The sequence below is a fragment of the Mastomys coucha genome, unplaced genomic scaffold (assembly GCF_008632895.1).
Source record: "Mastomys coucha isolate ucsf_1 unplaced genomic scaffold, UCSF_Mcou_1 pScaffold8, whole genome shotgun sequence".
Classification (NCBI taxonomy): Eukaryota; Metazoa; Chordata; class Mammalia; order Rodentia; family Muridae; genus Mastomys; species Mastomys coucha.
The window spans coordinates 65986251-65998993 of NW_022196914.1; positions in this window are offsets into that span (position 1 = coordinate 65986251).

Genomic DNA, 12743 nt, shown 5'->3' on the forward strand with positions numbered 1-12743 from the left:
ATCCGCCTGCCTCTGCCTCCTAAGTGCTGGGATTAAAGGCGTGCGCCACCACCGCCCGGCAAATGTTCATTTTTTAAAATTAATTTATTCTTTCATATCCTGAGTATAGTTTCCCCTCCATTCCTCTATGCCTCAACTTTACCATTACTCTTGTCTCCTCCTTCCCCATTCATTTCTCTTCTGTTTCCCTTCAGAAAAGAGTAGGCCTCCTAGAGATCTCAACTAAAAATGGCATATCAAGTTGCAACAATATTAGGCACCTCCCTTCATATTAATGTTGTACAAGGCAACCCAGGGTTCCCAAATCAGGCATCAGAAACAGCCCCCTTTCTCTGTTAGGAGTTCCACAAAATTACCAACTAAACAAATATAACATACATGTACAGGACCTAGGTTAGACTCATACAGGCATCCTAATTGTCAGTTCAGTTTCAGTGAGCCCCTATGAGTTGGTTAGTAGGTTTTCTTGATGTGTCCTTGATCCCTCTGGCTCCTACATTCCTTCCTTCCCTTCTTTTGTAATCAGGTGGGAAGAGAATAGAGGGAGAAAGTGCTGGGAGGGACAACTTGAATTAGGGTGGGGGGAGGGCATTTGGGGTCAAAGTACATAAATGTTCTCAATAACTAGCCCGTGAGTAAAAAGACTTAACAGTACCGTTGTTCACAAACAGTCCAGTCCTATCAATACTGGTAGTGAGGGAGGTCATCTTTACTTGAAAAATAGCAGAACAAATGGAAAGAGTAACTTCTCATATCATTATAACAGGTAGTAGTTTTACAAGTTAGAGTTGATTCCTCTGCAAAACTAAGACCATATTCTCCTGTAGAACAAGGAAACAAGAACACTCTAGTCTTTCATGAATGTTATATACAGACACATTTGCTGTCCTACAATTCTCAGTATTTTACTTCTGATACTGCATATGTAGAGATTTCCCCTACACCAGGAAATGCTGTCCTATGCAAACACCACTCATAATTATTTGTGATCAGAATATAGTTGGGATCTGTACAGGACACACAGGCAGGGACACTGTCTGCTTAGAGTTAGTTAGAACCCTGTAAGTCTATGGTTCTACTGTAGATGGCATTTGCCAATGAGGAGCTGTCAGCCTACCTATAACATTTTTTTAAAGACTTGGTTACTGATAGAAGTTACCAGGATCCTCTTCAGCTTTGATAATTTGTTGGAAAAGCTCATAGGTCTCAGGGAAACATGTTTTTCTCCTCTTCTTCCTCCTCCTTCTTTCCTGATGGTTTGAATATTGACCTATAAATATTGACCAGCCATTTTTAAAAATATTTTGAGGCAGTATTTTGAGCTCTAAGCTGTTATCTAGGCTGATCTTGAGCTTACTTTATAATCCTCCTACTTCAACTTCCCAAATAGCTGCGATTTTAGACTTGTATCACCAAGACTGGCTGAGAAACATTTTTATTTATTTCATGAATAATCACTAACATTTATTTTGTTATATTATGGTAAAGAATTTTCAGAAGAGTTATATAGAGTAAGTGCTGGGATGATTTTTAGGTTCAGGGTGCCTGCTACTATATAGCCTTTACTTCCTTCTAGCACATTGGTGAGTTCTTTAATCCAGAAATGCACCGAACTCCATCTGTTTCAGTTTTTGTAGAAGCTTCATTACATTGCATGGTTGATTAATTCACTCATCATTAGTGACCAACCCTGCTTTCTTCCCTCTCTCATTTCTGGAGGTCACCAAATAGGACTGAAAGCTCCAACCTCTAATCACTGGGTTGGTTGTCTTGGCAACCAGTCCAAATTCGGAAGCACTCAGGCAACAGACAGCTCATTGATGGGCAGTAAGACTTCATTATGGAGTTTCCAAGAGTTTTAGGAGCTTTGTGCCAGGAAACATGGATGGAAGCTTAAATATATATTATTTACTATAAATCTATAGCACCATTACATTTTGAGGAAATATTTTTCATGTCTCTTAGAAAGAGATTTCCCCATCCTAGGAATATTAAAGGCTTAATTTATTTTTAAAAGAGAAGGGGGATGCTAGAGGGGTGAGGTGGGAGTTGGTGGGTGGGTGGGGCAGCACCCTCTTCAAGGCAAAGTGGAAGGGGACAGGGTAGGAAGTTTATGAAGGGGAGACTTACTGGGAAGGGGGATAACCTTTGAAATGTAAACAAATATGATGATTATTAATAAAAAAGATTTACCTATTGTTCACATAAACAGAGAATTTAATAGTTATGAAAAGAAAATTATTTTGTGTGGAGGGAAAAAATCTTTCTCACATTTTCAAAAGAAAGAGTTGAATTTCATATTTTAAGTTTGTATTTGTCCCTGTATATGAGATTACCCTAGTGGCTGTATCAACAAATTCATGTTTTGAACATTTCAGAGATATTCTGCAATAATCTGTACAAGATAAGCCTACAAATTTATAGGGAGTTCTTAAGAAATACATCCTCAGTAAATTCTAATATAAATAATAACAATGACAGGTAAATTGAGTAATTCCACCTCCATAGTTACTAACAACGATGGTGGTGATTACTGCCATTTTTGCTTACTGTATGAGGTAGCAAGTACTGAGTGAGACTCTATACATGAATTCTTCGATAACGGAAGAACTACTATTGCATTTACCCAGAAGCTGTACAATAGGAATAGGTGAGCAGAAAACAATGGCTAAGTGTGAAAGCAAGGACAAGGCGTTCTGAACCTTGCAGTTCACTTTCATAACCGTGAACTGTGCTGTGTCTTAGAAATAGCATGTGCTCAAAGGTAAAAGCAACCATGAAAACCATTGATTTATTTTTTATCTTGTGTGTATATATGTGACTTATGTATGTATTTGTGAGTGTGTGTTTGTGTGTTTGACAACATGCAAGTGGAGGCCATAAAATATCTTTGGTGTCAGTTTCCACCTTCCATCTTGTTTGAGTCAGGGTCTGTTTTGTGTCAGGTATTTATATGGGACCTGAGAGTCAACATTAGTTCCACATTCTTGCATAGCAAGTGCTTTTATCTGCTGAACCATCTCCTCAGTCCAGGTCATTTTATTAAAATAAAAGCTCAGTGGGTGAAGGAGCTTGCCACCAAGCCTAATGACTTGAGTCATTAGTTGAGAGAACTGACAATCACAAAATGCCTTCTGATCTCCAATCATGCCATGCTACATGTTTTCTGTGCCTCAGTACACGTACTCTATGTTTTATGTGTGCATACACATGTGCTTGTACACACACATACACAAACACATATACACACAACTAAATGAATAAAAGGAACAAAAATTTTAATAACCATAGATCTCACAAATATATAGTGGTCTGAATAACAATGGCCTCCATAGGCTCATAGACTTGAATGCTTCTTTATTAGGGAGTGGTGATACTTGACAGGGATGGGATGTAGGAGGTGTGGCTTGTTGGGGTAGGTGTAACCTTGTTAGAGAAAGGCTGGAGCTGGTGGTGGGCTTCATGGTTTGAAATGTTCAAGCCAGGCCAATTTTCACTTTCCTTCTGCTGCCTGCAGATATAGATGTAGAGCTCTCAGCTGCTTTTCAAGCACCTCATCTGCCTATGTGTTACCATGCTTCCTGCCATGATGACAGTGGACTCAACATCTGAACTGTAAGGAAGCCCTAATTAAATGCTTTCATTTATAAGAGTTTCTGTAGTTATGATGTCTCTTCACAGCAATAGAACACTTAAGACAGTTGCCCATGGATGATAACAGGGACATTTGATACCTTGGCTTAGTAAGTGGCCAAGTTCTAAGTCAAGATATAGTCTTTGTGGCAATAGTAAAGGGGCCAAGGAAATTAGGGTCTGAAAAGCATCAGGAACACTTGCTTCCTACAATTTAAATCTGTGAATATCAAGGTCAGGGTCTGTATAACAAAACTCTGTCTCAGAAAACAGCCAAACAAAAAACAACAAAATTAAAAGCAAACAAGCAGCAACTATGTGTATATGTTTTATGGATTTAAGTAACATATCTTCACTAACTCTTAATGCTACACAGCTTTATCTTAGACGTCTAGACTAGAAAATAGACTATGGAATAGATGCCTTGGGATTTACTAATAAGATCACTACGTTTGCCTCTATCCCTGTGGGTTGAAGCTCCCAGTTAAGTCAAATTGGGAAAGAAAGCAACAGTAAAGATCCTTATTGCTGGTGACCAAATGCCTACTGATAGTGACAAACTGTTGGGGAGGGTAGCTCATGGTTTCTTCTTCTGACAATATGACCAGGTCCTAATAAACAAAATTAAAGAGAGCATTTCTAACCCAGTGCTATCCCTACAAGAGTGTTTTAGGTTTCTGATTGAGTTTCTTTTCTCCTTCGACAGCAATGGATTTATGGGTCCAGAGACCAAAGAGATTCATTATTAGCATTTTCTACCTCAATACTGACAAAGGATGCCATCTTTAGGAAGTTCACACTCAAGTGTCTACTTCAGAGAAATAGGTATGTACAAGTTTAACGGAGATAAAAGTGCTCTGCTCTTTTGAGAAATAATGTGATTGTTATTTAAAATTTTAAATATTGAGAAGCATTTAAGAATCAGTTCCCTAAAGTTTCAACTGAATTCTTATACTCATCTCAAATACCCAGCAATCATTTCCAAAATTTCCATCCTTCCTTTAAGACCGTATAGACTTTCTTTCAAATATGAATTGATTTGGAGAAAGAAGTACATATTTGTTCCTGCCTAGAACATGTCAGACTTTACTCCATAGTGGGGTGAAGAATGATAGTGTAGATTGCTGGGCTTTGGGGTATCATTCTTTCCTATTGTAGGGGAATATCCCTTCCTACTAGTATGCTTCAAGTTGACTAGCAGGACTCCTTTTGAGTACATGCCAAGCCCACAGTAAAACAGCATATATGTGTGTAAATGGATGATGTATATTCATTTTTTAAAATTTCATTTTTATTGCTTTATGTGAGTTTAATGGGTTCAGCAGTATCACTATTATCTATGTTTGTTCCTTTAAAATTTGAGGTTGATAGGATTAGAGTTTCTCCATGACTTGGAGTGACTTGGATACTTAATAGCAATGCTGATAGATGACTGAACCCAATGTTGATATGTAGATGATGGCATCCACAGACTCCTTGGACCCTTTTTTCCTTCCCTCTGCTCTTCGGAGTCCCATAGGCCAATGGAACTTTTGATGGTTCTTATACCCATGACTATAAACTTCTTTCTAACTTCTCTTAGGATTGAGAACATATAATGCCTTTAAATCCCTCTTAGCCATAGCAATGCATATCCCTAGATTTAATGCCAAAGGACCAAAATTGGAGGTAGAGTATCAGCTATACACACATAGTCCATTTCAGCCTCTTCTGTTTGTACCATCAGCATCCCATTAATAGATTTGCAGGCCTGGCTTAAAGTTCCTCCCTTCACTAGTTGAGTTACTTGCTGTGTCTAAGTGGAGTCTCTTGATTTCTCTCTGGTATTTTGGTAGGTACATATGGGTAGGGGTTCACTGTTATTTATTCTTTGATTCTTCTTGCCCTGCCCTTCACACATGTCTCTTGAAGAGCCCTCCTAGCTCTGCTGAGTCACTAGAACAGTGGTGATGTGTGTCTTCCCTCACCTAGTCTGGAGCAGGCTGATTCAGACCTTGCTCTGCCACAGCTGGCTAGCCCACCTAGGGTGGAGCCTTCTGACCTAGATGAAGTCTATTGTCCTGCCACATCTGCAGCTTCCTCAAAGGAGCCACCACTAGCTGAGCCTGTCTGCCTGAAGATTTCCTGACAACCACAAGACCTGATGAGGGGACAAGATCCTGGCATTGAGGGGGATGGGTCCCCTCCCTTTATATACTCAGACTCCTAAGTAACCATTCTTCTCTTGCCATCCCCCATCCCCCCATGTAGCCCCATCTTTCCTTTTATGAACCTGTAAGATCTGAGTAATCAGGGACATCTCAGAAAAACACCAGGAGGCCAGGAATTTCCTTAATAAGATAAGCTCAGGAACTTGAGGAAGGTGGCAGAACTCTCTGGAAGGGAAAGGTTAATTAACATTCCTGAGATCACAGGGTGAGAAACTACCTGCTGGTGGAGTCACATTCCTCAGGGTGGACCTTTGCCCATCTTCAGACAAGGGAAGTCCTTGCCACCTATTTCCCTAAAGACCAATCAATTTAAAAGGTCACACTGTTCTACCAATCACATTGTGTCTAATGGCTACTGCCCTGAAAATTGTATTAAAGCTCACTGAACAAGCTGTGCATGGTCACCTCCTTTCCTGAGGGTCAGGGGCGACCTCAGTGCACTGAAATAAAAATCCTAATGTTCTTTGCATTGATCAGGCTCCATGTAATTCACTCAGAGGGTCTCTGGTAAGCTAAGGCTGGACAGGGTCTTACAAACCCAAGTACTCCTGGCCGCTGGTGGCTACAGTGATGCCTGTGTGGTCATCTGATTACTACTTTCCAGTAATGGGTACTCACATCCAGACCAAGGGCAAGTTCTCCTGTACAACCAAAGCCACTGCTTCTGACTCAACTTGCTCTGAAACCTGTTTTCTCAGAGTCGGTATATTTAAGCCCAGTCTTTCAATCCTAACTACTTGGAGAATGAACGATACTCAAAATGTCAATGGTGGTTATCTTTTATGGCTAGGCACATACTCATTGCAAGTTAATATCTTTTAGATAATTAAAATCATCCCTCTCCTAACTCTGGAGAAGTGAACTGATGACCTTTTGTTGTGATGTTGCACAAAGATATCACATAACACTATAACTCAAGAGGAGAGCTCAAATATTCTTACTATAAAAATGATAAATATTTAAGCTGAAAGATGTATTAATTGACCTGATTTAGTTACTCTATAATACAATCATCTTTACTGGTACCACATATTGTCCCATACATTTATAAATGACTTTCCAATAATAATAAAATTTAGAAAAATTCTATTAACACAAAATGTTTCAGAAAGCTCATTTGACTTGATTAAGCATCAGCAAATAATTTGTTACCACTAAGAAAGCCTGTTTTGTTTTATAATCATAATAATATATGTATGATGAACTATATTTTGCAGCAATTGTGATTAAGTCCAGGGTTCACACATCCTGGGCAAGTATATTATCAGTGAACTGTACTACTATTTTATAGTCACTAAAGTGTAATTTTTTATACAGTGGTATGAATGATCTCACAAATGTTGGTATATGAGAATTCAGCTTTTCATTATTTAGAATTTATTGTAACTTTGAAATCTAATCTTGACAGGCTGCATGGGCAATTTAATCTTAACGTTTTAGGGGAAACTTGTGGATTGTGCCTTCCCAGCAGTTTATGTGGTAATTAGAACAAATGTTTCCAGTTTCTTGGTCTCTAAAGATACTGCTGCCATTATTCTCCAAACCTATCTACTCAACTGACAAGAAGATGAATTTGGTATTTTGATGCAAATGAGAATATTAAGCCTTTATAAACAAGACCAAAAGCTTTGGTCCCTCAAAGCAGATCTCTATAGATTCCTCCTACACCCTTCCTTTTAGGGGCTGGCCACTTCTCTAAGATTCACACTGCAATGGGATACAGGCTTCCTCTGCTCTTAGGCCCCTAAGACATCTCTGTTCTTTCATATCTGACATGGACCCCTTTGTAGCACTTCTATTTCCAAGCCTTTGTTCCATCAAAGCTATATTTTCTCTGTTCTCTTTCTGAATCCTATCACTGTGATCAGACACACACAGATCCAAGGCAGAATGTGAGGTAGATTTTTATAGCACTGAGAGGAAGGTAGGGCTCATTCTAGTCTTGAAAGGTGACTATGAATAGAACACACCTGTGGTTGACAGATAGACAGTCCAATAGTAAAATCCTTGCTTCAGAAGTATGATGCTCTGAGTTTTGAGCACCCATGTTAAAAAGTCAAACATGATAGTGTTCCCCCTCTTCTGGCAAGTAGAGGCAGAAAATCCCTGGGTTCACTGGCCAGTTAGTATTGTTGAATTGGTGAGCTCCATGTTCAATGAGTGATCCCATCTCAAACAGAATGTGTAAGATCCAAGTAAACAGAGACATCTCAGAAAAACACCAGGAGGCCAGGGATTTCCTTAATAAGATAAGCTCAGGAACTTTAGGAAGGTAGCAGAACTCTCTGGAAGGGAAAGGCTAATTAACATTCCTGAGATCACAGGGTGAGAAACTACCTGGAGGTAGGGGCACATTCCTCAGGGTGGACCTTTGTCCATCTTCAGATAAGGGAAGTCTAAAGACCAATCAGTTTAAAAAGTCACACTCTTCTACCAATCACATTGTGTCTAATGGCTGCTGCCCTGCAAATTGTATTAAAGCTCACTGAACAAAGTTGTGCACTGTCACCTCCTTTCCTGAGGGTCAGGGGCGGCCTCAGTGCACTGAAATAAACATCCTCATGTTCTTTGCATTGATCAGGCTCCATGTGATTCACTCAGGGGGTCTCTGGTAAGTTAAGGCTCGTCAGGGTCTTACAAATACACATATACAAATGATAATGCATACACATGCACGTAGCTGTTTTTCTATGTATCTGTCACACATACAAACACAGATTTTCTTTGTGGTCTTCCTTAACACATGGTCTTCATTAACACAGAAAAGATGCCCACATACAAAACACCATAAATGATTTCTGCAGATGAAGTGTGTTTGTATAATGGAAATGGCCTTATGTTTTTCTGCTGACCTTGATTTTTCGTTGATGCTCTAAATAGGGAAGAAAATGAAATGTATCTATGTTGACTTTGCTGATGAGCCAAAACTTTCTCTGTTAGCTTTTCATCTCCCAAATCCTGGCTAGAGAGAGGAACTGCGTTTCATTCTGTTAGAAGAATCAGTTAAGTGAAGAAAATATGGTAGCACTAATCCATTCAACACATCCTCTAACTCTTTCTGGGCTCTGGCCCTGTAAGTTGGTTCTCTTCCAGAAAACATTAGCAAAAAAGGAAAACAGAGTCAGATTCCCCTTGCTTCATGTGCTGTAGAAAAGAAAATCTGGATCTTGCTTGGGTTACCTGCAAAATAAATACTTGAAATGGACTGGCACATGGCCCCTGAATATTAGTAGGATAACAACAATCAGATGTTTTTAACTGACTTATTCAAAAATGAAAGTCAGATCTTGTTAACAAGGAGAGATGAGGGCAAATATGGGGACAGCTTTGTAACTGCTTCAGTTTTGGGCCAAGTCAGGACTGAAACCATCCAGGCACTGACAGAATAATCACACAATGAGTCGTGAAATCTTTTATTTGAAAATTATTACAAAATACAACTTAACATAGCAGTTACTGTATTGCCAGCATTTCACTGTCTTTGTTGCTTGACCATGATCCTGTTTTCTTTTTCTCTATGTGTAACTTTTCTCAAACATTACACTGAGTTACAGACATTGCATTCTTTATTCTTACTGCTTCACTATTCATGTTTATGAACAAGGACACTAGCCTACATAATTACAACACAAATGGCAACAGCAAGATGATTAATGCTGATAGATGGTCAATATTGGCAGCCTTTATTTGCCTGTAGGTCATTTGATACATTTCTGAAATCAGGACAATTTTAAAATTGAAGGACTGCTACTAATACTTATACAAGGACAATAGATAGGGGCTGAATGGGTGGCCAAAAGGAAAAGGCTAATTGATGGTCATTTGGGGATTGGATTGGCTATAGAAGAACTCAGAGTTGGTCCCTACTAGAGGGAAATTAGCAGAAGGGGGCTATAGGAATGTCCTTTGGGAAAAATTGAGGCTAGCATAGAGCACAGGGGTCAGACAGGCTCAGTGCCAAGTCTGGCTATAAAGGGTTCCTTCTGAGACTGCAATAAGCATTTGGAGTGATAAAGCAGCATTCAGCATCCTGCCCCAGCAGAATGAATGACACAGAGAAGAGAGTGTGTGAGGTCTAGTCAAACAGCCTCAAGCAGTTTTGCATTTTGCATCATAGCCCTCTTTGCCTCTGGACAAAGAGAGGTCTCTTAGGGAATGGAGGGAGGTAATGAGAGAAAGGGATTAAGTGAGAGTTTTGGCGTCTTCTGTTCCTCAAGTAATAATGTGAAATTATGCTAGAGAAGGAAAAAGCATTATTAGGAGGAGGGATTCAATTTTGAATTATATTGGAAAAAACTTCGGGAAAATTGAAAACAAAATCGTTCCAATACTTTAGGGTGGGTGTTGGGAAGAATGCTAAGATATGCCCTAAATATTACTAAAGGCCAGAAAAGAAATCCAACGAGTCATCTCTAAAGGTATTGTTGGGAGGGAAACATAATTTTCTTTTATTACGTATTAAACCCAGAGTGTTCAATGTGCTGGCTGCATACAGTAAGGAACAACTAAACTTTAACATAGCCCATGGTCTACTTTTCCTCCTCAGTGTTCTGGAAAGCTGTGGGTTACTAGGTAAGAACACCACTGCACAGGCACAAGGAGCCCAGACCCAGGTATAATCAATTACACATCTGAAACACCAGCACTTTGGGGAGCAGAACAGGAGCTTTTGGGCCACCAGCCTAGCTCCAGGCTCATCTGGAGGCCTTGAAAGGACTAAGACAGGGATGGATAAAACAGGATCTCTAATGTCTTCTCTGGCTTCTGCATATATCCCTCTATTCACCACATATGTACACCATTCATACAAATTGAAAATATATGTTATTTTTGTTATAGTTTATGTTTTACATTTTTTAAGGAAGTTTATTAAATACATTGCAAGAGGACAGGAACTGCCTAAGCCCATAACTTTTTTTCTTGTAAAATATATATTTTTGTACATATTTATTGAGGTACATGCACATCCATAATGATCTTTTTTGCCCATGTGTTAGCATCTATGGATTCAATCAAGCATGGGTAGACAATAATTGAGAAAAAAATGAAAGAAAAATTTGATCTGTATTAAATATGTAGTTTTCTGACTACTATTTCTAGAATAATATATAAACAATATATGTAAACAATAATATATAGGCAATAATATATAAACAATAAACAATCACTCACCTGGAATTTATATTTTGTTATATATTTTAAGTATTTTGGAGCTCATGCAACTCATGAGCTTAAATGTAACTCATCTGCCATTTTATGTAAGGGCACTGAGCATTATTTGCTTTCAGTGTTTGGTTTCAGCCCTCAGGAAGCAACTGGGGTGTATATTTTACATATCAAAGCAGACCTTGCTTCCAGGTTTTCCCAGCTTCCCAAGTCCCTACCTGGCACATCCTGCCCTCACCCTGAACTTTCCAGCCCAGGGGCTAGGCTGCCCTTCCCCCAGAGGCTCCTCCCTATATAATACAGACATTTTTAGCCTCCTCTTCTCTCTCTGCTCATGCTCACATATTCTGTCCTTCTCTTCCCCTTGCCCTCCTTCGCTCTCTGCATGATGACTTCCCTGCCTTCTGTCCTTGAGACCAGTGAACTCATCTGAGAGCAGCTACCCAAAAAACCTGCCTTTAATATATTCCAATCTGGCTTGAACTGGCTCACTTCACTGGTGGAGAGATAACCTATCATTCTGTATCTACAATGGGCTCAGAATCCATATCTCATGAAAAAGTATTAATTGTACATATATGATATGTATATGAATGCACTATCCACTTCTAAATGATGCTTCATTTACAGCCTTAACATATATAGTAGAAATCTTATAGTCTGTCATAAAATACACTTCATAGAAAGGACATGAGGATGGTTCACTTAAGTAATTTATGGCTCATGACAATGTTTCAATTGTCAGGAACAATAAATGATGTAGAAAGTAATTGTTTCAAGACAAATTTTATAAGCAGACTCATGTTCAGATCACACAGATATACCTGACCACACCTGTCATTCTAATATAATTAGAAATAAAACTGCATCATAATTCCATAGCCCAGAATGGACTTGTGATGTTTCTGAATCTTACTTTCCTCCTCTCAATAGGAATTCAAATTTAAAACCTGAGAATTAATGAGAGAATCGAATAAAAAAATTTGAAAGTACTATCAGTATTGAATTTATGTGAAACTTTCCAAAATTTAATAGCTGGATCAGAAATTGTTTTGTTCATGAGTGCAGTTCCATTTCTGACTGATCATATGGATCCCTGCAGAACCCACCTCCACTGTTGACTGGTTATTGTCAGAGAGACATCTGTGTGAGTGGGTTGCATATACTGCAGTAACTGCAGAGTTGAGCTCTGTAGAACTATTAAGTTTATGCTTCATTTGATACTATCCCAATTCTTCAATTTTCTATGTCACCTCTGTAAAGATAGAATATTAATAATAGCAAGAGAATGGTCCTTCATGTAGTTGAGACTTTCACAATATCTGAGCTATCCATTTTATTTACATGGGAGTCACCTTTACCCATTAGACTGTGTAGTCTATAAACAGCATTTTTCTTATTTACTCTTAATAAACAACTGTGTGTAACTTATCAAGGAGTGTGTTGAGTATCAAGGAAATGGGTGGCTGTGTAGGACAACAAAGAGTGACCTCTTGCCTTCCCAAATGGCCCCATTGAATCTTATTTACAGCCCGAAAGAAGCCAAATGCTCAGGTTTTGAATTACGTTGACTCTATGTATTTATGATAGTCCAATTAGCTCATCAATGAAACTACTTTCACGAAATTAAATAGTACTTTATTAGAGTTTAACTTTTGGTAGAAAGTGATAATTCTTTCTCCTCAGGCCATGATTTCCCAAAGCTGCATTTATGCATTTATGTGCCTTCTTGAC